We start from the raw sequence: 25671 nt of genomic DNA on the forward strand, positions 1-25671 counted from the left end.
TGTTTTGGATCATTGTCCTGCTGCATAACCCAAGTGCTCTTCATCTTGAGATCACGAACAGATGGCTGGACATTCTCCTTCAGGAATTTTTGGTAGACAGCAGAATTCCGGTTCCATTTACGACAGCAAGTCTTCCAGGTCCTGAAGCAGCAAAACAAACAGCCCCAGACTGTCACAGTACCACCACCACAATATTTTACTGTTGGTATGATGTTCCTTTTCTCACATGCTGTGTTACTTTAATGCCAGATGTAATGCCAGATGTAATGGAACATACACCTTCCAAAAAGTTCAACTTTTGTCTCGTCAGTCCACAGAGTATTCTCCCAAAAGTCTTGGCAATCATCAAGATGTTTTCTGGCAAAACTGAGACAAGCCTTTATGTTCTTTTTGCTCAGCAGTGGTTTTCATCTTGGAACTCAGCCATGCATGCCATTTTTGTCCAGTCTCTTTCTTATGGTGGAGTCATGAAAACTGACCTTAACTGAGGCAAGTGAGGCCTGCAGTTCTTTAGGTGTTGTTGTGGGGTCTTTTGTGACCTCTTGGATGAGTTGTCGCTGTGTTCTTAGGGTAATTTTGGTCGGCCGGCCACTCCCGGGAAGGCTCACCACTGTTCCATGTTTTCGCCATTTGTGAATAATGGCTCTCACTGTGGTTCGCTGGAGTCTTAAAGCTTTAGAAGGGGCTTTATAACCTTTTTCAGGCTGATGCATCTAAATTATTTTGTTTCTCATTTGTTCCTGAATTTCTTTGTATCGCTGCATGATGTCTAGCTTTTGAGGATTTTTTGGTCTACTTCACTTTGTCAGGCAGGTCCTATTTAAGTGATTTCTTGATTGAGAACAGTTGTGGCAGTAATCAGGCCTGTGTATGGCTAGGGAAATTGAACTCAGCTTCCCAAAGATGTGATAAACCACAGTTAATTTATGTTTTAATGGCAGGGATCACTTTTTCACACAGGGCCCTGAAGGTTTGGATTTCTTTCTCACTTAATAATAAAGACCTTAATTTAAAAACTGCATTTTGTGTTTACTTGTGTTATCTTTGTCTAATATTTAAATTTGTTTTGTGATCTCAAACATTTAAGTTTGACAAACATGCAAAAGAATAAGAAATCAGGAGGGGGGCAAACACTTTTTCACACCACTGTATATGCAGCTACAACCCCTGGCTAAAATTATGGAATCACCGGGCTCGGAGGATGTTCATTCAGTTGTTTAATGTTGTTGAAAAAAAGCAGATCACAGACATGGCACAAAACTAAAGTAATTTCAAATGGCAACTTTAGGGCTTTAAGAAGCACTAAAAGAAATCAAAATTAAAAATGTGGTACTCAGTAAGGGTAATTTTTTTCAGACTAAGTAGAGGGAAAAAATGGAATCACTCAATTCTGTCCTAGGTTTGGTGGAAGTGCGTCTTTGATTATTAGCTAATGTATGTACTTACCAATAAACATCTTATCAAAAAGCAGATTCTAAATAACTCACATGTGTAATGTGTCAATCAATTGTAAAAAATATTTCACATTCATTTTTACAGAATAATGGTATCTAAAGGGGTTGTCCGGAGCATCTTACAATGTATCACATTTATACTTGAGAGAATTTTTTATTTTATTTTAGGTAACTGATAGAGATAGAGCCTCCTCCATTATATCTGAGGTATAATGATAGAGATAGAGCCTCCTCCATTATATCTGAGGTCACTGACAGAGATAGAGCCTCCTCCATTATATCTGAGGTCACTGACAGAGAAATAGCCTCCTCCATTATATCTGAGGTCACTGACAGAGATAGAGCCTCCTCCATTATATCTGAGGTCACTGACAGAGATAGAGCCTACTCCATTATATCTGAGGTAACTGACAGAGATAGAGCCTCCTCCATTATATCTGAGGTCACTGACAGAGATAGAGCCTACTCCATTATATCTGAGGTCACTGACAGAGATAGAGCCACCTCCATTATATCTGAGGTAATAGAGATAGAGCCTCCTCCATTATATCTGAGGTAACTGACAGAGATAGAGTTTCCTCCATTATATCTGAGGTAACTGACAGAGATAGTGCCTCCTCCATTATATCTGAGGTCACTGACAGAGATAGAGCCTCCTCCATTATATCTGAGGACACTGACAGAGATAGAGCCTCCTCCATTATATCTGCGGTCACTGACAGTGATACAGCCTCCTCCATTATATCTGAGGTCACTGACAGATATAGAGCCTCCTCCATTATATCTGAGGTCTCTGACAGAGATAGAGCCTCCTCCATTATATCTGAGGTCACTGACAGAGATAGAGCCTCCTCCATTATATCTGACATAATAGAGATAGAGCCTCCTCCATTATATCTGAGGTCACTGATAGAGATAGAGCCTCCTCCATTATATCTGAGGTCACTGAAAGGGATAGAGCCTCCCCCATTATATCTGAGGTCACTAACAGAGACAGAGCCTCCTCCATTATATCTGAGGTCTCTGACAGACAGAGCCTCCTCCATTATATCTGAGGTCTCTGACAGAGATAGAGTCTCCTCCATTATATCTGACAACACTGACAGAGATAGAGCCTCCTCCATTATATCTGACAACACTGACAGAGATAGAGCCTCCTCCATTATATCTGAGGTCACTGACAGAGATAGAGCCTCCTACATTATATCTGAGGTCACTGACAGAGATAGAGCCTCCTCCATTATATCTGAGGTCACTGACAGAGATAGAGCCTCCTCCATTATATCTGAGGTCACTGACAGGGATAGACCCTCCATTATATCTGAGGTCACTGACAGGGATAGATCCTCCTCCATTACAACTGAGGAAACTTACAGAGGTAGAGCCTCCTCCACAATATCTGAGGTCACTAACAGAGACAGAGCCTCCTCCATTATATCTGAGGTAACTGACAGAGATAGAGCCTCCTCCATTATATCTGAGGTCAGTGATAGAGATGGAGCCTCCTTCATTATATCTGAGGTAGCTGACACCGATAGAGTTTCCTCCATTATATCTGACAGAGAGAGAGCCACCTCCATTATATCTGAGGTAATAGAGATAGAGCCTCCTCCATTATATCTGAGGTAATAGAGATAGAGCGTCCTCCATTATATCTGAGGTCACTGACAGAGATAGAACCTCCTCCATTATATCTGAGGTCACTGACAGAGATAGAGCCTCCTCCATTATACCTGAGGTCACTGACAAAGATAGAGCCTCCTCCATTACATCTGCAGACACCTACAGAGATAGAGCCTGCTCCATTATACCTGAGGTCACTGACAGAGATAGAGCCTCCTCCATTATATCTGAGGTCACTGACAGAGATAGTGCCTCCTCCATTATATCTGAGGTCACTGACAGAGATAGAGCCGCCTCCATTATATCTGAGGTCACTGACAGAGATAGAGCCTCTTGCATTATATCTGAGGTCACTGACAGAGATAGAGCCTCTTCCATTATATCTGAGGTTAGTGACAGAGACAGAGCCTCCTCCATTATATCTGAGGTCACTGATAGAGATAAAGCCTCCTCCATTATATCTGAGGTAACTGACAGAGATACAGCCTCCTCCATTATATCTGAGGTCAGTGACAGAGATAGAGCCTCCTCCATTATATCTGAGGTCAGTGACAGAGATAGAGCCTCTTCCATTATATCTGAGGTCACTGACAGAGATAGAGCCTCTTCCATTATATCTGACGTCACTGACAGAGATAGAGCCTCCTCCATTATATCTGAGGTCAGTGACAGAGATAGAGCCTCCTCCATTATAGCTGAGGTAATCGAGATAGAGCCTCCTCCATTATATCTGAGGTCACTGACAGAGATAGAGCCTCCTCCATTATATCTGAGGTCAGTGACAGAGATAGAGCCTCCTCCATTATATCTGAGGTAATAGAGATAGAGCCTCCTCCATTATATCTGAGGTCACTGACAGAGATAGAGCCTCCTCCATTATATCTGAGGTCACTGACAGAGATAGAGCCTCCTCCATTATATCTGAGGTCACTGACAGAGATAGAGCCTCCTCCATTATATCTGAGGTCACTGACAGAGATAGAGCCTCCTCCATTATATCTGAGGTCACTGACAGAGATAGAGCTTCCTCCATTATATCTGAGGTATAATGACAGAGATAGAGCCTCCTCCATTATATCTGAGGTCACTGACAGAGATAGAGCTTCCTCCATTATATCTGAGGTATAATGACAGAGATAGAGCCTCCTCCATTATATCTGAGGTCACTGACAGAGATAGAGCCTCCTCCATTATATCTGAGGTCACTGACAGAGATAGAGCCTCCTCCATTATATCTGAGGTCACTGACAGAGATAGAGCCTCCTCCATTTTATCTGAGGTCACTGACAGAGATAGAGCCTACTCCATTATATCTGAGGTAACTGACAGAGATAGAGCCTCCTCCATTATATCTGAGGTAACTGAGAGATAGAGCCTACTCCATTATATCTGAGGTCACTGACAGAGATAGAGCCACCTCCATTATATCTGAGGTAATAGAGATAGAACCTCCTCCATTATATCTGAGGTAACTGACAGAGATAGAGTTTCCTCCATTATATCTGAGGTAACTGACAGAGATAGTGCCTCCTCCATTATATCTGAGGTCACTGACAGAGATAGAGCCTCCTCCATTATATCTGAGGACACTGACAGAGATAGAGCCTCCTCCATTATATCTGCGGTCACTGACAGTGATACAGCCTCCTCCATTATATCTGAGGTCACTGACAGATATAGAGCCTCCTCCATTATATCTGAGGTCTCTGACAGAGATAGAGCCTCCTCCATTATATCTGAGGTCACTGACAGAGATAGAGCCTCCTCCATTATATCTGACATAATAGAGATAGAGCCTCCTCCGTTATATCTGAGGTCACTGATAGAGATAGAGCCTCCTCCATTATATCTGAGGTCACTGACAGAGATAGAGCCTCCTCCATTATATCTGAGGTCACTGAAAGGGATAGAGCCTCCCCCATTATATCTGAGGTCACTGACAGAGACAGAGCCTCCTCCATTATATCTGAGGTCTCTGACAGACAGAGCCTCCTCCATTATATCTGAGGTCTCTGACAGAGATAGAGTCTCCTCCATTATATCTGACAACACTGACAGAGATAGAGCCTCCTCCATTATATCTGAGGTCACTGACAGAGATAGAGCCTCCTCCATTATATCTGAGGTCACTGACAGAGATAGAGCCTCCTACATTATATCTGAGGTCACTGACAGAGAAAGAGCCTCCTCCATTATATCTGAGGTCACTGACAGGGATAGACCCTCCATTATATCTGAGGTCACTGACAGGGATAGATCCTCCTCCATTACAACTGAGGAAACTTACAGAGGTAGAGCCTCCTCCACAATATCTGAGGTCACTAACAGAGACAGAGCCTCCTCAATTATATCTGAGGTAACTGACAGAGATAGAGCCTCCTCCATTATATCTGAGGTCAGTGATAGAGATGGAGCCTCCTTCATTATATCTGAGGTAGCTGACACCGATAGAGTTTCCTCCATTATATCTGACAGAGACAGAGCCACCTCCATTATATCTGAGGTAATACAGATAGAGCCTCCTCCATTATATCTGAGGTAATAGAGATAGAGCGTCCTCCATTATATCTGAGGTCACTGACAGAGATAGAGCCTCATCCATTATATCTGAGGTCACTGACAGAGATAGAACCTCCTCCATTATATCTGAGGTCACTGACAGAGATAGAGCCTCCTCCATTATATCTGAGGTCACTGACAGAGATAGAGCCTCCTCCATTACATCTGCAGACACCTACAGAGATAGAGCCTGCTCCATTATACCTGAGGTCACTGACAGAGATAGAGCCTCCTCCATTATATCTGAGGTCACTGACAGAGATAGAGCCGCCTCCATTATATCTGAGGTCACTGACAGAGATAGAGCCTCCTCCATTATATCTGAGGTCACTGACAGAGATATTGCCTCCTCCATTATATCTGAGGTCACTGACAGAGATGGAGCCTCCTCCATTATATCTGAGGTCACTGACAGGCTCTATCTCTGTCAGTGACCTCAGATATAATGGAGGAGGCTCTATCTCTGTCAGTGACCTCAGATATAATGGAGGAGGCTCTATCTCTGTCAGTGACCTCAGATATAATGGAGGAGGCTCTATCTCTGTCAGTGACCTCAGATATAATGGAGGACGCTCTATCTCTATTACCTCAGATATAATGGAGGAGGCTCTATCTCTGTCACTGACCTCAGATATAATGGAGGAGGCTCTATCTCTGTCAGTGACCTCAGATATAATGGAGGAGGCTCTATCTCGATTACCTCAGCTATAATGGAGGAGGCTCTATCTCTGTCACTGACCTCAGATATAATGGAGGAGGCTCTATCTCTGTCAGTGACGTCAGATATAATGGAAGAGGCTCTATCTCTGTCAGTGACCTCAGATATAATGGAAGAGGCTCTATCTCTGTCACTGACCTCAGATATAATGGAGGAGGCTCTATCTCTGTCACTGACCTCAGATATAATGGAGGAGGCTGTATCTCTGTCAGTTACCTCAGATATAATGGAGGAGGCTTTATCTCTATCAGTGACCTCAGATATAATGGAGGAGGCTCTGTCTCTGTCACTAACCTCAGATATAATGGAAGAGGCTCTATCTCTGTCAGTGACCTCAGATATAATGCAAGAGGCTCTATCTCTGTCAGTGACCTCAGATATAATGGAGGCGGCTCTATCTCTGTCAGTGACCTCAGATATAATGGAGGAGGCACTATCTCTGTCAGTGACCTCAGATATAATGGAGGAGGCTCTATCTCTGTCAGTGACCTCAGGTATAATGGAGCAGGCTCTATCTCTGTAGGTGTCTGCAGATGTAATGGAGGAGGCTCTATCTTTGTCAGTGACCTCAGGTATAATGGAGGAGGCTCTATCTCTGTCAGTGACCTCAGATATAATGGAGGAGGTTCTATCTCTGTCAGTGACCTCAGATATAATGGAGGACGCTCTATCTCTATTACCTCAGATATAATGGAGGAGGCTCTATCTCTATTACCTCAGATATAATGGAGGTGGCTCTCTCTCTGTCAGATATAATGGAGGAAACTCTATCGGTGTCAGCTACCTCAGATATAATGAAGGAGGCTCCATCTCTATCACTGACCTCAGATATAATGGAGGAGGCTCTATCTCTGTCAGTTACCTCAGATATAATGGAGGAGGCTCTGTCTCTGTTAGTGACCTCAGATATTGTGGAGGAGGCTCTACCTCTGTAAGTTTCCTCAGTTGTAATGGAGGAGGATCTATCCCTGTCAGTGACCTCAGATATAATGGAGGGTCTATCCCTGTCAGTGACCTCAGATATAATGGAGGAGGCTCTATCTCTGTCAGTGACCTCAGATATAATGGAGGAGGCTCTATCTCTGTCAGTGACCTCAGATATAATGTAGGAGGCTCTATCTCTGTCAGTGACCTCAGATATAATGGAGGAGGCTCTATCTCTGTCAGTGTTGTCAGATATAATGGAGGAGGCTCTATCTCTGTCAGTGTTGTCAGATATAATGGAGGAGACTCTATCTCTGTCAGAGACCTCAGATATAATGGAGGAGGCTCTGTCTGTCAGAGACCTCAGATATAATGGAGGAGGCTCTGTCTCTGTTAGTGACCTCAGATATAATGGGGGAGGCTCTATCCCTTTCAGTGACCTCAGATATAATGGAGGAGGCTCTATCTCTATCAGTGACCTCAGATATAATGGAGGAGGCTCTATCTCTATTATGTCAGATATAATGGAGGAGGCTCTATCTCTGTCAGTGACCTCAGATATAATGGAGGAGGCTCTATCTCTGTCAGAGACCTCAGATATAATGGAGGAGGCTCTATATCTGTCAGTGACCTCAGATATAATGGAGGAGGCTGTATCACTGTCAGTGACCGCAGATATAATGGAGGAGGCTCTATCTCTGTCAGTGTCCTCAGATATAATGGAGGAGGCTCTATCTCTGTCAGTGACCTCAGATATAATGGAGGAGGCACTATCTCTGTCAGTTACCTCAGATATAATGGAGGAAACTCTATCTCTGTCAGTTACCTCAGATATAATGGAGGAGGCTCTATCTCTATTACCTCAGATATAATGGAGGTGGCTCTATCTCTGTCAGTGACCTCAGATATAATGGAGTAGGCTCTATCTCTGTCAGTGACCTCAGATATAATGGAGGAGGCTCTATCTCTGTCAGTTACCTCAGATATAATGGAGTAGGCTCTATCTCTGTCAGTGACCTCAGATATAATGGAGGAGGCTCTATCTCTGTCAGTGACCTCAGATATAATGGAGGAGGCTATTTCTCTGTCAGTGACCTCAGATATAATGGAGGAGGCTCTATCTCTGTCAGTGACCTCAGATATAATGGAGGAGGCTCTATCTCTATCATTATACCTCAGATATAATGGAGGAGGCTCTATCTCTATCAGTTACCTAAAATAAAATAAAAAATTCTCTCAAGTATAAATGTGATACATTGTAAGATGCTCCGGACAACCCCTTTAGATACCATTATTCTGTAAAAATGAATGTGAAATATTTTTTACAACTGTCACTAACCTCAGATATAATAGAGGAGGCTCTATCCCTGTCAGTGACCTCAGATATAATGGAGGGTCTATCCCTGTCAGTGACCTCAGATATAATGGAGGGTCTATCCCTGTCAGTGACCTCAGATATAATGGAGGAGGCTCTATCTCTGTCAGTGACCTCAGATATAATGGAGGAGGCTCTATCTCTGTCAGTGACCTCAGATATAATGGAGGAAGCTCTATCTTTGTCAGTGACCTCAGATATAATGGAGGAGGCTCTATCTCTGTCAGAGACCTTAGATATAATGGAGGAGGCTCTATCTCTGTCAGTGACCTCAGATATAATGGAGGAGGCTCTATCCCTGTCAGTGACCTCAGATATAATGGAGGGTCTATCCCTGTCAGTGACCTCAGATATAATGGAGGGTCTATCCCTGTCAGTGACCTCAGATATAATGGAGGAGGCTCTATCTCTGTCAGTGACCTCAGATATAATGGAGCAGGCTCTATCTCAGTAGGTGTCTGCAGATGTAATGGAGGAGGCTCTATCTCTGTCAGTAACCTCAGATATAATGGAGGTGGCTCTATCTCTGTCAGTGACCTCAGATATAATGGAGGAGGCTCTATTTCTGTCAGTGACCTCAGATATAATGGAGGAGGCTCTATATCTGTCAGTGACCTCAGATATAATGGAGGAGGCTCTATCTCTGTCAGTGACCTCAGATATAATGGAAGAGGCTCTATCTCGGTCAGTGACCTCAGATATAATGGAGGAGGCTCTCTCTGTCAGTGACCTCAGATATAATGGAGCAGGCTCTATCTCTGTAGGTGTCTGCTGATGTAATGGAGGAGGCTCTATCTTTGTCAGTGACCTCAGATATAATGGAGGAGGCTCTATCTCGGTCAGTGACCTCAGATATAATGGAGGAGGCTCTCTCTGTCAGTGACCTCAGATATAATGGAGCAGGCTCTATCTCTGTAGGTGTCTGCTGATGTAATGGAGGAGGCTATATCTCTGTCAGTGACCTCAGATATAATGGAAGAGGCTCTATCTCGGTCAGTGACCTCAGATATAATGGAGGAGGCTCTCTCTGTCAGTGACCTCAGATATAATGGAGCAGGCTCTATCTCTGTAGGTGTCTGCTGATGTAATGGAGGAGGCTCTATCTTTGTCAGTGACCTCAGATATAATGGAGGAGGCTCTATCTCTGTCAGTGACCTCAGATATAATGGAGGAGGCTGTATTTCTGTCAGTGACCTCAGACATAATGGAGAAGGCTCAATCTCTGTCAGTGACCTCAGATATAATGGAGGAGGCTCTATTTCTGTCAGTGACCTCAGATATAATGAAGGAGGCTCTCTCGGTCAGTGACCTCAGATATAATGGAAGAGGCTCTATCTCTGTCAGTGACCTCAGATATTGTGGAGGAGGCTCTATCTCTGTCAGTGACCTCAGATATAATGGAGGAGACTCTATCTCTGTCAGTGACCTCAGATATAATGGAGGAAGCTCTATCTCTGTAGGTGTCTGCAGATGTAATGGAGGAGGCTCTATCTTTGTCAGTGACCTCAGATATAATGGAGGAGGCTCTATCTCTGTCAATGTCCTCAGATATAATGGAGGAGGCTCTATCTCTGTCAGTGACCTCAGATATAATGGAGGAGGCTCTATCTCTGTCAGTGACCTCAGATATAATGGAGGAGGCTCTATCTCTGTCAATGTCCTCAGATATTGTGGAGGAGGCTCTATCTCTGTCAGTGACCTCAGATATAATGGAGGAGGCTCTATCTCTGTCAGTGACCTCAGATATAATGGAGGAGGCTCTATCTCTGTCAGTGACCTCAGATATAATGGAGGAGACTCTGTCTCTGTCAGTGACCTCAGATATAATGGAGGAGGCTCTATCTCTGTCAGTGACCTCAGATATAATGGAGGAGGCTCTATCTCTATTACCTCAGCTATAATGGAGGAGGCTCTATCTCTGTCACTGACCTCAGATATAATGGAGGAGGCTCTATCTCTGTCAGTGACGTCAGATATAATGGAAGAGGCTCTATCTCTGTCAGTGACCTCAGATATAATGGAAGAGGCTCTATCTCTGTCACTGACCTCAGATATAATGGAGGAGGCTCTATCTCTGTCACTGACCTCAGATATAATGGAGGAGGCTGTATCTCTGTCAGTTACCTCAGATATAATGGAGGAGGCTTTATCTCTATCAGTGACCTCAGATATAATGGAGGAGGCTCTGTCTCTGTCACTAACCTCAGATATAATGGAAGAGGCTCTATCTCTGTCAGTGACCTCAGATATAATGCAAGAGGCTCTATCTCTGTCAGTGACCTCAGATATAATGGAGGAGGCTCTATCTCTATCAGTGACCTCAGATATAATGGAGGAGGCTCTGTCTCTGTCACTAACCTCAGATATAATGGAGGAGGCTCTATCCCTGTCAGTGACCTCAGATATAATGGAGGGTCTATCCCTGTCAGTGACCTCAGATATAATGGAGGGTCTATCCCTGTCAGTGACCTCAGATATAATGGAAGAGGCTCTATCTCTGTCACTGACCTCAGATATAATGGAGAAGGCTCTATCTCTGTCACTGACCTCAGATATAATGGAGGAGGCTGTATCTCTGTCAGTTACCTCAGATATAATGGAGGAGGCTTTATCTCTATCAGTGACCTCAGATATAATGGAGGAGGCTCTGTCTCTGTCACTAACCTCAGATATAATGGAAGAGGCTCTATCTCTGTTAGTGACCTCAGATATAATGCAAGAGGCTCTATCTCTGTCAGTGACCTCAGATATAATGGAGGAGGCTCTATCTCTATCAGTGACCTCAGATATAATGGAGGAGGCTCTGTCTCTGTCACTAACCTCAGATATAATGGAGGAGGCTCTATCCCTGTCAGTGACCTCAGATATAATGGAGGGTCTATCCCTGTCAGTGACCTCAGATATAATGGAGGGTCTATCCCTGTCAGTGACCTCAGATATAATGGAGGAGGCTCTATCTCTGTCAGTGACCTCAGATATAATGGAGGAGGCTCTATCTCTGTCAGTGACCTCAGATATAATGGAGGAAGCTCTATCTTTGTCAGTGACCTCAGATATAATGGAGGAGGCTCTATCTCTGTCAGAGACCTTAGATATAATGGAGGAGGCTCTATCTCTGTCAGTGACCTCAGATATAATGGAGGAGGCTCTATCCCTGTCAGTGACCTCAGATATAATGGAGGGTCTATCCCTGTCAGTGACCTCAGATATAATGGAGGGTCTATCCCTGTCAGTGACCTCAGATATAATGGAGGGTCTATCCCTGTCAGTGACCTCAGATATAATGGAGGAGGCTCTATCTCTGTCAGTGACCTCAGATATAATGGAGCAGGCTCTATCTCAGTAGGTGTCTGCAGATGTAATGGAGGAGGCTCTATCTCAGTAGGTGTCTGCAGATGTAATGGAGGAGGCTCTATCTCTGTCAGTAACCTCAGATATAATGGAGGTGGCTCTATCTCTGTCAGTGACCTCAGATATAATGGAGGAGGCTCTATTTCTGTCAGTGACCTCAGATATAATGGAGGAGGCTCTATATCTGTCAGTGACCTCAGATATAATGGAGGAGGCTCTATCTCTGTCAGTGACCTCAGATATAATGGAAGAGGCTCTATCTCGGTCAGTGACCTCAGATATAATGGAGGAGGCTCTCTCTGTCAGTGACCTCAGATATAATGGAGCAGGCTCTATCTTTGTAGGTGTCTGCAGATGTAATGGAGGAGGCTCTATCTTTGTCAGTGACCTCAGATATAATGGAGGAGGCTCTATCTCTGTCAGTGACCCCAGATATAATGGAGGAGGCTGTATTTCTGTCAGTGACCTCAGACATAATGGTGAAGGCTCAATCTCTGTCAGTGACCTCAGATATAATGGAGGAGGCTCTATTTCTGTCAGTGACCTCAGATATAATGAAGGAGGCTCTCTCGGTCAGTGACCTCAGATATAATGGAAGAGGCTCTATCTCTGTCAGTGACCTCAGATATTGTGGAGGAGGCTCTATCTCTGTCAGTGACCTCCTCCATTATATCTGAGGTCACTGACAGACATAGAGCCTCCTCCATTATATCTGAGGTCACTGACAGAAATAGAGCCTCCTCCATTATATCTGAGGTCACTGACAGAGATAGAGCCACCTCCATTATATCTGAGGTTACTGACAGAGATAGAGCCTCCTCCATTACATCTGCAGACACCTACTGAGATAGAGCCTCCTCCATTACATCTGCAGACACCTACTGAGATAGAGCCTGCTCCATTATATCTGAGGTCACTGACAGAGATAGAGCCTCCTCCATTATATCTGAGGTCACTGACAGGGATAGACCCTCCATTATATCTGAGGTCACTGACAGGGATAGACCCTCCATTATATCTGAGGTCACTGACAGGGATAGACCCTCCATTATATCTGAGGTCACTGACAGGGATAGAGCCTCCTCCATTATATCTGAGGTCACTGACAGAGATAGAGCCTCCTCCATTATATCTAAGGTCTCTGACAGAGATAGAGCCTCCTCCATTATATCTGAGGTCACTGACAAAGATAGAGCTTCCTCCATTATATCTGAGGTCACTGACAGAGATAGAGCCTCCTCCATTATATCTGAGGTCACTGACAGAGATAGAGCCTCCTCCATTATATCTGAGGTCACTGACAGGGATAGACCCTCCATTATATCTGAGGTCACTGACAGGGATAGACCCTCCATTATATCTGAGGTCACTGACAGGGATAGAGCCTCCTCCATTATATCTGAGGTTAGTGACAGAGACAGAGCCTCCTCCATTATATCTGAGGTCACTGATAGAGATAGAGCCTCCTCCATTATATCTGAGGTCACTGACAGAGATAGAGCCTCTTGCATTATATCTGAGGTCACTGACAGAGATAGAGCCTCTTCCATTATATCTGAGGTTAGTGACAGAGACAGAGCCTCCTCCATTATATCTGAGGTCACTGATAGAGATAAAGCCTCCTCCATTATATCTGAGGTAACTGACAGAGATACAGCCTCCTCCATTATATCTGAGGTCAGTGACAGAGATAGAGCCTTCTCCATTATATCTGAGGTCAGTGACAGAGATAGAGCCTCTTCCATTATATCTGAGGTCACTGACAGGGATAGACCCTCCATTATATCTGAGGTCACTGACAGGGATAGACCCTCCATTATATCTGAGGTCACTGACAGGGATAGAGCCTCCTCCATTATATCTGAGGTCACTGACAGAGACAGAGCCTCCTCCATTATATCTGAGGTCACTGATAGAGATAGAGCCTCCTCCATTATATCTGAGGTCACTGACAGAGATAGAGCCTCTTGCATTATATCTGAGGTCACTGACAGAGATAGAGCCTCTTCCATTATATCTGAGGTTAGTGACAGAGACAGAGCCTCCTCCATTATATCTGAGGTCACTGATAGAGATAAAGCCTCCTCCATTATATCTGAGGTAACTGACAGAGATACAGCCTCCTCCATTATATCTGAGGTCAGTGACAGAGATAGAGCCTCCTCCATTATATCTGAGGTCAGTGACAGAGATAGAGCCTCTTCCATTATATCTGAGGTCACTGACAGAGATAGAGCCTCTTCCATTATATCTGACGTCACTGACAGAGATAGAGCCTCCTCCATTATATCTGAGGTCAGTGACAGAGATAGAGCCTCCTCCATTATAGCTGAGGTAATAGAGATAGAGCCTCCTCCATTATAGCTGAGGTAATAGAGATAGAGCCTCCTCCATTATATCTGAGGTCAGTGACAGAGATAGAGCCTCCTCCATTATATCTGAGGTAATAGAGATAGAGCCTCCTCCATTATATCTGAGGTCACTAACAGAGATAGAGCCTCCTCCATTATATCTGAGGTCACTGACAGAGACAGAGTCTCCTCCATTATATCTGAGGTCACTGACAGAGATAGAGCCTCCTCCATTATATCTGAGGTCACTGACAGAGATAGAGCCTCCTCCATTATATCTGAGGTCACTGACAGAGATAGAGCCTCCTCCACAATATCTGAGGACATTGACAGAGATAGAGCCTCCTCCATTATATCTGCGGTCACTGACAGTGATACAGCCTCCTCCATTATATCTGAGGTCACTGACAGATATAGAGCCTCCTCCATTATATCTGAGGTCTCTGACAGAGATAGAGCCTCCTCCATTATATCTGAGGTCACTGACAGAGATAGAGCCTCCTCCATTATATCTGACATAATAGAGATAGAGCCTCCTCCATTATATCTGAGGTCACTGATAGAGATAGAGCCTCCTCCATTATATCTGAGGTCACTGACAGAGATTGAGCCTCCTCCATTATATCTGAGGTCACTGAAAGGGATAGAGCCTCCCCCATTATATCTGAGGTCACTGACAGAGACGGAGCCTCCTCCATTATATCTGAGGTCTCTGACAGACAGAGCCTACTCCATTATATCTGAGGTCTCTGACAGAGATAGAGTCTCCTCCATTATATCTGACAACACTGACAGAGATAGAGCCTCCTCCATTATATCTGAGGTCACTGACAGAGATAGAGCCTCCTCCATTATATCTGAGGTCACTGACAGAGATAGAGCCTCCTACATTATATCTGAGGTCACTGACAGAGATAGAGCCTCCTCCATTATATCTGAGGTCACTGACAGAGATAGAGCCTCCTCCATTATATCTGAGGTCACTGACAGGGATAGACCCTCCATTATATCTGAGGTCACTGACAGGGATAGATCCTCCTCCATTACAACTGAGGAAACTTACAGAGGTAGAGCCTCCTCCACAATATCTGAGGTCACTAACAGAGACAGAGCCTCCTCCATTATATCTGAGGTAACTGACAGAGATAGAGCCTCCTCCATTATATCTGAGGTCAGTGATAGAGATGGAGCCTCCTTCATTATATCTGAGGTAGCTGACATCGATAGAGTTTCCTCCATTATATCTGACAGAGACAGAGCCACCTCCATTATATCTGAGGTAATAGAGATAGAGCCTCCTCCATTATATCTGAGGTAATAGAGATAGAGCGTCCTCCATTATATCTGAGGTCACTGACAGAGATAGAGCCTCCTCCATTATATCTGAGGTCACTGACAGAGATAGAACCTCCTCCATTATATCTGAGGTCACTGACAGAGATAGAGCCTCCTCCATTATATCTGAGGTCACTGACAGAGATAGAGCCTCCTCCATTACATCTGCAGACACCTACAGAGATAGAGCCTGCTCCATTATACCTGAGGTCACTGACAAAGATAGAGCCTCCTCCATTACATCTGCAGACACCTACAGAGATAGAGCCTGCTCCATTATACCTGAGGTCACTGACAGAGATAGAGCCTCCTCCATTATATCTGAGGTCACTGACAGAGATAGAGCCGCCTCCATTATATCTGAGGTCACTGACAGAGATAGAGCCTCCTCCATTATATCTGAGGTCACTGACAGAGATATTGCCTCCTCCATTATATCTGAGGTCACTGACAGAGATGGAGCCTCCTCCATTATATCTGAGGTCACTGACAGGGATAGACCCTCCATTATATCTGAGGTCACTGACAGAGACAGAGTCTCCTCCATTATATCTGAGGTCACTGACAGCGATAGAGCCTCCTCCATTATATCTGAGGTAATAGAGATAGAGCCTCCTCCATTATATCTGAGGTCACTGACAGAGATAGAGCCTCCTCCATTATATCTGAGGTCACTGACAAAGATAGAGCCTCCTCCATTACATCTGCAGACACCTACAGAGATAGAGCTTCCTCCATTATATCTGAGGTCACTGACAGAGATAGAGTCTCCTCCATTATATCTGAGGTCACTGACAGAGATAGAGCCTCCTCCACAATATCTGAGGTCACTGACAGAGATAGAGCCTCTTCCATTATATCTGAGGTCACTGACCGAGAGAGCCTCCTTCATTATATCTGAGGTCACTGACAGAAATAGAGCCTCCTCCATTATATCTGAGGTCACTGACAGAGATTGAGCCTTCACCATTATGTCTGAGGTCACTGACAGAAATACAGCCTCCTCCATTATATCTGGGGTCACTGACAGAGATAGAGCCTCCTCCATTATATCTGAGGTCACTGACAAAGATAGAGCCTCCTCCATTACATCTGCAGACACCTACAAAGATAGAGCCTGCTCCATTATATCTGAGGTCACTGACAGAGAGAGCCTCCTCCATTATATCTGAGGTCACTGACCGAGATAGAGCCTCTTCCATTATATCTGAGGTCACTGACAGAGATAGAGCCTCCTCCATTATATCTGAGGTCACTGACAGATATAGAGCCTCCTCCATTATATCTGAGGTCACTGACAGAAATAGAGCCTCCTCCATTATATCTGAGGTCACTGACAGAGATAGAGCCACCTCCATTATATCTGAGGTTACTGACAGAGATAGAGCCTCCTCCATTACATCTGCAGACACCTACTGAGATAGAGCCTCCTCCATTACATCTGCAGACACCTACTGAGATAGAGCCTGCTCCATTATATCTGAGGTCACTGACAGAGATAGAGCCTCCTCCATTATATCTGAGGTCACTGACAGGGATAGACCCTCCATTATATCTGAGGTCACTGACAGGGATAGACCCTCCATTATATCTGAGGTCACTGACAGGGATAGACCCTCCATTATATCTGAGGTCACTGACAGGGATAGAGCCTCCTCCATTATATCTGAGGTCACTGACAGAGATAGAGCCTCCTCCATTATATCTAAGGTCTCTGACAGAGATAGAGCCTCCTCCATTATATCTGAGGTCACTGACAAAGATAGAGCTTCCTCCATTATATCTGAGGTCACTGACAGAGATAGAGCCTCCTCCATTATATCTGAGGTCACTGACAGAGATAGAGCCTCCTCCATTATATCTGAGGTCACTGACAGGGATAGACCCTCCATTATATCTGAGGTCACTGACAGGGATAGACCCTCCATTATATCTGAGGTCACTGACAGGGATAGAGCCTCCTCCATTATATCTGAGGTTAGTGACAGAGACAGAGCCTCCTCCATTATATCTGAGGTCACTGATAGAGATAGAGCCTCCTCCATTATATCTGAGGTCACTGACAGAGATAGAGCCTCTTGCATTATATCTGAGGTCACTAACAGAGATAGAGCCTCTTCCATTATATCTGAGGTTAGTGACAGAGACAGAGCCTCCTCCATTATATCTGAGGTCACTGATAGAGATAAAGCCTCCTCCATTATATCTGAGGTAACTGACAGAGATACAGCCTCCTCCATTATATCTGAGGTCAGTGACAGAGATAGAGCCTTCTCCATTATATCTGAGGTCAGTGACAGAGATAGAGCCTCTTCCATTATATCTGAGGTCACTGACAGGGATAGACCCTCCATTATATCTGAGGTCACTGACAGGGATAGACCCTCCATTATATCTGAGGTCACTGACAGGGATAGAGCCTCCTCCATTATATCTGAGGTTAGTGACAGAGACAGAGCCTCCTCCATTATATCTGAGGTCACTGATAGAGATAGAGCCTCCTCCATTATATCTGAGGTCACTGACAGAGATAGAGCCTCTTGCATTATATCTGAGGTCACTGACAGAGATAGAGCCTCTTCCATTATATCTGAGGTTAGTGACAGAGACAGAGCCTCCTCCATTATATCTGAGGTCACTGATAGAGATAAAGCCTCCTCCATTATATCTGAGGTAACTGACAGAGATACAGCCTCCTCCATTATATCTGAGGTCAGTGACAGAGATAGAGCCTCCTCCATTATATCTGAGGTCAGTGACAGAGATAGAGCCTCTTCCATTATATCTGAGGTCACTGACAGAGATAGAGCCTCTTCCATTATATCTGACGTCACTGACAGAGATAGAGCCTCCTCCATTATATCTGAGGTCAGTGACAGAGATAGAGCCTCCTCCATTATAGCTGAGGTAATAGAGATAGAGCCTCCTCCATTATATCTGAGGTCACTGACAGAGATAGAGCCTCCTCCATTATATCTGAGGTCAGTGACAGAGATAGAGCCTCCTCCATTATATCTGAGGTAATAGAGATAGAGCCTCCTCCATTATATCTGAGGTCACTGACAGAGATAGAGCCTCCTCCATTATATCTGAGGTCACTGACAGAGACAGAGTCTCCTCCATTATATCTGAGGTCACTGACAGAGATAGAGCCTCCTCCATTATATCTGAGGTCACTGACAGAGATAGAGCCTCCTCCATTATATCTGAGGTCACTGACAGAGATAGAGCCTCCTCCACAATATCTGAGGACATTGACAGAGATAGAGCCTCCTCCATTATATCTGAGGTCACTGACAGAGATAGAGCCTCCTCCATTATATCTGAGGTCACTGACAGAGATAGAGCCTCCTCCATTATATCTGAGGACATTGACAGAGATAGAGCCTCCTCCATTATATCTGAGGTCACTGACAAAGATAGAGCCTCCTCCATTACATCTGCAGACACCTACAGAGATAGAGCTTCCTCCATTATATCTGAGGTCACTGACAGAGATAGAGTCTCCTCCATTATATCTGAGGTCACTGACAGAGATAGAGCCTCCTCCACAATATCTGAGGTCACTGACAGAGATAGAGCCTCTTCCATTATATCTGAGGTCACTGACCGAGAGAGCCTCCTTCATTATATCTGAGGTCACTGACAGAAATAGAGCCTCCTCCATTATATCTGAGGTCACTGACAGAGATTGAGCCTTCTCCATTATGTCTGAGGTCACTGACAGAAATACAGCCTCCTCCATTATATCTGAGGTCACTGACAGAGATAGAGCCTCCTCCATTATATCTGAGGTCACTGACAAAGATAGAGCCTCCTCCATTACATCAGCAGACACCTACAGAGATAGAGCCTGCTCCATTATATCTGAGGTCACTGACAGAGAGAGCCTCCTCCATTATATCTGAGGTCACTGACCGAGATAGAGCCTCTTCCATTATATCTGAGGTCACTGACAGAGATATAGCCTCCTCCATTACATCAGCAGACACCTACAGAGATAGAGCCTGCTCCATTATATCTGAGGTCACTGACAGAGAGAGCCTCCTCCATTATATCTGAGGTCACTGACCGAGATAGAGCCTCCTCCATTATATCTGAGGTCACTGACAAAGATAGAGCCTCCTCCATTACATCAGCAGACACCTACAGAGATAGAGCCTGCTCCATTATATCTGAGGTCACTGACAGAGAGAGCCTCCTCCATTATATCTGAGGTCACTGACCGAGATAGAGCCTCTTCCATTATATCTGAGGTCACTGACAGAGATAGAGCCTCCTCCATTATATCTGAGGTCACTGACAGATATAGAGCCTCCTCCATTATATCTGAGGTCACTGACAGAAATAGAGCCTCCTCCATTATATCTGAGGTCACTGACAGAGATAGAGCCACCTCCATTATATCTGAGGTTACTGACAGAGATAGAGCCTCCTCCATTACATCTGCAGACACCTACTGAGATAGAGCCTGCTCCATTATATCTGAGGTCACTGACAGAGATAGAGCCTCCTCCATTATATCTGAGGTCACTGACAGGGATAGACCCTCCATTATATCTGAGGTCACTGACAGGGATAGACCCTCCATTATATCTGAGGTCACTGACAGGGATAGAGCCTCCTCCATTATATCTGAGGTCACTGACAGAGATAGAGCCTCCTCCATTATATCTAAGGTCTCTGACAGAGATAGAGCCTCCTCCATTATATCTGAGGTCACTGACAAAGATAGAGCTTCCTCCATTATATCTGAGGTCACTGACAGAGATAGAGCCTCCTCCATTATATCTGAGGTCACTGACAGAGATAGAGCCTCCTCCATTATATCTGAGGTCACTGACAGGGATAGACCCTCCATTATATCTGAGGTCACTGACAGGGATAGACCCTCCATTATATCTGAGGTCACTGACAGGGATAGAGCCTCCTCTATTATATCTGAGGTTAGTGACAGAGACAGAGCCTCCTCCATTATATCTGAGGTCACTGATAGAGATAGAGCCTCCTCCATTATATCTGAGGTCACTGACAGAGATAGAGCCTCTTGCATTATATCTGAGGTCACTGACAGAGATAGAGCCTCTTCCATTATATCTGAGGTTAGTGACAGAGATACAGCCTCCTCCATTATATCTGAGGTCAGTGACAGAGATAGAGCCTCCTCCATTATATCTGAGGTCAGTGACAGAGATAGAGCCTCTTCCATTATATCTGAGGTCACTGACAGAGATAGAGCCTCCTCCATTATATCTGAGGTCACTGACAGAGCTAGAGCCTCCTCCATTATATGAGGTAACTGATAGAGATAGAGCCTCCTCCATTATATCTGAGGTCACTGATAGAGATAAAGCCTCCTCCATTATATCTGAGGTAACTGACAGAGATACAGCCTCCTCCATTATATCTGAGGTCAGTGACAGAGATAGAGCCTCCTCCATTATATCTGAGGTCAGTGACAGAGATAGAGCCTCTTCCATTATATCTGAGGTCACTGACAGAGATAGAGCCTCTTCCATTATATCTGAGGTCAGTGACAGAGATAGAGCCTCTTCCATTATATCTGACGTCACTGACAGAGATAGAGCCTCCTCCATTATATCTGAGGACACTGACAGAGATAGAGCCTCCTCCATTATATCTGAGGTCAGTGACAGAGATAGAGCCTCTTCCATTATATCTGAAGTCACTGACAGAGATAGAGCCTCTTCCATTATATCTGAGGTCACTGACAGAGATAGAGCCTCCTCCATTATATCTGAGGTCAGTGACAGAGATAGAGCCTCCTCCATTATAGCTGAGGTAATAGAGAAAGAGCCTCCTCCATTATATCTTAGGTCACTGATAGAGACAGAGTCTCCTCCATTATATCTGAGGTCAGTGACAGAGATAGAGCCTCTTCCATTATATCTGAGGTCACTGACAGATATAGAGCCTCCTCCATTATATCTGAGGTCACTGACAGATATAGAGCCTCCTCCATTGGATCTGAGGTCTGTGACAGAGATAGAGCCTCCTCCATTCTATCTGAAGTCACTGACAGAGATAGAGCCTCCTCCATTATATCTGAAGTCAGTGACAGAGATAGAACCTCCTCCATTATATCTGAGGTCACTGACAGAGATAGAGCCTCCGTCATTATATCTGAGGTAACTGACAGAGATAGCGCCTCCTCCATTATATCTGAGGGAGCTCAGTAATTTTACTGAGTCGATGGCACAAGCCAGTCAGAGATTCACAGCTCACTGATTGACTGCAGCGCTGCCAGCAGCCTTGGTTCCCTTAGCAAAGCAACAATAACAGGAGCATCTACAAGATGGACAAAACCGGCTGCAGGTGAGACCTTCCTTAGCCACCTCCTTGGCTGGGGGAAGAATATTTTTTTAATTCCTTTCTTATCCTTTTTTTTTTCTTGGTACATATGTCACCCTTCTCTTTAAGCTGCTCCACATCATCCTATTCCAAACTTTCATATTAGTAGGAATCCAAGGGATCACCCGCCTCCTCCTTCTCCATCCTCCTTAACTCCTCGTTCACCTCTTCCTCAGGGAACAGACATTACCCCAGTTTCCCGGGGTATCCTCCCTGTCCGTTAGATGCCTCTCCTGCCACCTGTGATAAGAATTTGTTCCTGGCCTTGTCTATTCTCACTGGACACTCAGCTGCCACCCCCAACCTCAGCAGGAGTTACACCTCTAGGGACTTCCTCGTGGCTCCCACCTGCCTTGCCAGGGATGGCTTTAAAGAAGGAACGAGGGCAGCGGCTGAACGGGTGACCTTGATCACCACACTGATGACACCTAATGTCATCACAGGATGCAGAGAGATGGCCTACCCTGCCACAGAAGGCACATTTCTGTGCCTTGCATACCACGCACCTGTGGCAGACCTTCATTTGCACCTGGTAGAAGACCAGGATCCTGTCCCTCCCTAGGAACGCCGAGGAATAGATGTGGGTGACAGTACCCCCTGAACGCTTCAACCTCATCATGAAGGTACAGCCCCCCGACCAGATGTCAAATTATTTTTTGGGACCTCTGTAACCTCCGTAAAACTGCTTAGCCATGTCTTATTGTCCACTCCAGAAAGTGACTCGTTACTTGTGAGCATTGTCACTTTCTTTATACCGTTTTGGCGAGACACTGCCTGCATGGCAAAGTCTCACCAGCCGGGCTCCTCTTTCACCAGCTTTCAACCAGAAAAGCTCTAGGCCCTCAGGTCAAACAAAACTGTCAGCAATAGACGTCCCAAAAGGATTTATCAGGGTGTTGCCCTGAAATCCATATTCAAGAAAAACTCAACCACTTTAGCCCTTGATGGACACTCTTCATAGCCCCTCCAATGAAGACGGACCATATTCCTCCTGGTGACCCCTGGCCCTGCTGTCAGAAGGGCCCATAAGGTTCCCCCCTCTTTTATCTTGGAAGGCAACTAGCACATGCATCTCTATCCAGAAAGACAAGTCCACCTGTCTTACCTCTACGATGACCATCCGCTCTCCCTTTTTGAGAGCCTCCAGGAAACGGTGGTGCCAAGCGCTGTCCCTAGAGTCCAAAGATGAGGAAGCCCCACAAGACCCCCATGGAGCCCTAGCTGCGAGACTCGCATAACTGTGCCGCTTGCGAGGTCATACCCACGCAATGCACACCAGACCCACCATTCATACTAAGACCACCCCCAACAACCTTCCCCATACCTCTTGCATCATTACCATGATTCAAAACTCCGACAGGCATTTTTACCTCATTTTTATCACTTTTACCTCCACCATTTTTATTTTCACTCTTATTTACACTTTTAGCTTTATTAGTGGGGTTGCCACCCTCCAAAGATTTGTCCTTCACTTTTGCTGAGGTTTTAACTGAAGTGAGCACTGCCTTTAAGAACAACACTGCAAAGTTTAAGAAGCATTTTTTGAACAGGGGAGAGATAATTGCACGAAGCAGAAGCAGGCTTCACTCCTGCACTCTCCATGGACTTCTTCACTGCCTGGGCTTCTGCTGCCCCAACCACCGCAGATCTTGTCACGGGCAATGTAATGGGCACAGGGGACCCCGACACAGCAGCACATGCCGTCAGAGATGCAGCCCCGTCTGCTTTCACGGCGGCCATGACAGGCGCCGCCCGCTTGTCAGCTGACACTGCGCCCCTTACTTTTACTGCTGCCGTGGTCCCTGACTTTGATCCAGCAGCGGATCTGCATGTGGGGGACCCAGACACCCCAGCACATGCCACCGGAGATACAGGTGAGGATGGATCAGGGGAGGAGTCCTGAGGAGACAATTTGCATATTCTCACTGCATTTTGGCATAAGTGAAGAGTCTCCACGAGCTCAAAGAACACTGAATTGAAAGCTGAAAGGAGGACATCGGTGAACCGCGCGCCGGAATTTTGGAGCGTTTTTCACTGTTTTCATAACATATCAACAATAAGAACATGGAAGAGTCCAGGAGCCATTTGGTGAGCTGCATATCCTGCTACATGTGGACTGTACGCTCACCACTCCCTTGCTGTGAACCCACAACTGGGTCCGAGTCGGGGTGGGTAGCGGGTTCCATACAGCAGGATCGGGGGACCCCAGGAGGGGGACATACACAAACGTCTTTGACATTTTTCTTTGCTTTTTTCTCGCCCTCTTCTTCCCCCTCTGGGTCGTTTCATCATCACAGACTTCGTCCCCAAAAGCAAAGTTGTTAAAGATTACTGGGGACTCCAGCTGATGGATCTGCTGCATGATGAGGCAGGTAGTTTTCAAAAAAGTATATACACTGTGTGCCGAATTATTAGGCAAGTTGTATTTTAGAGGATTATTTTTTATTATTGATCAACAACTATGTTCTCAATCAACCCAAAAGACTCATAAATATCCAAGCTTAATATTTTTGGAAGTTGGAGTGGGTTTTTTTTTTAGATTTGGCTATCTTAGGAGGATATCTGTTTGTGCAGGTAACTATTACTGTACAGAATTATTAGGCAACTTAATAAAAACCAAATATAATCCCACCTCACTTGTTTATTTTCACCAGGAAAACCAATATCAGTGCACAAAATTTAGAAATAAACATTTCTGACATGCAAAAACAAAAACCAAAAAAATTAGTGATCAATATAGCCACCTTTCTTTATGATGACACTCAACAGCCGTCCATCCATAGATTCTGTCAGTTGCTTGATCTGTTTTCAATCAACATTGCGTGCAGCAGCCACCACAGCCTCCCAGACACTGTTCCGAGAGGTGTACTGTTTTCCCTCCCTGTAGATCTCACATTTTATGATGGACCACAGGTTCTCTATGGGGTTTAGATCAGGTGAACAAGGGGGCCATGTCATTATTTTTTCTTCTTTTAGACCTTTACTGGCCAGCCACGCCGTGGAGTAGTTGGATGCATGTGATGGAGCATTGTCCTGCATGAAAATCATGTTTTTCTTGAACGATACCGACTTCTTCCTGTACCACTGCTTGAAGAAGTTGTCTTCCAGAAACTGGCAGTAGGTCTGGGAGTTGAGCTTCACTCCATCCTCAACCCGAAAAGGTCCCACAAGTTCATCTTTAATGATACCAGCCCATACCAGTACCCCACCTCCACCTTGCTGGCATCTGAGTCGGAGTGGAGCTCTCTGCTCTTTACTGATCCAGCCTCTGGCCCATCCATCTGGCCCATCAAGAGTCACTCTCATTTCATCAGTCCATAAAACCTTTGAAAGATCAGTCTTAAGATATTTCTTGGCCCATTCTTGACATTTTATCTTATGTTTCTTGTTCAAAAGTGGTCGTTTTTCAGCCTTCCTTACCGTGGGCATGTCCCTGAGTATCGCACACCTTGTGCTTTTTGATACTCCAGTAACGTTGCAGCTCTGAAATATGGCAAAACTGGTGGCGAATGGCATCTTGGCCGCTTCACGCTTGATTTTCCTCAATTCATGGGCAGTTATTTTGTGCCTTTTTTGGCCAACACGCTTCTTGCCACCCTGTTAGCTATT

General features: G+C 45.0%; 1 protein-coding gene across 1 annotated transcript in view; it reads right to left on the reverse strand.

Annotated features, from left to right (window-relative positions):
• LOC141271971 (uncharacterized) overlaps positions 1-25671 on the reverse strand; it is a 352339-nt gene that overhangs the window by 257258 nt on the left and 69410 nt on the right. The window lies entirely within an intron of this gene.

This window comes from Phyllobates terribilis, unplaced genomic scaffold, assembly GCF_046119375.1.
Source record: "Phyllobates terribilis strain yellow unplaced genomic scaffold, ASM4611937v1 Scaffold_5__5_contigs__length_657084704, whole genome shotgun sequence".
NCBI lineage: Eukaryota > Metazoa > Chordata > Amphibia > Anura > Dendrobatidae > Phyllobates > Phyllobates terribilis.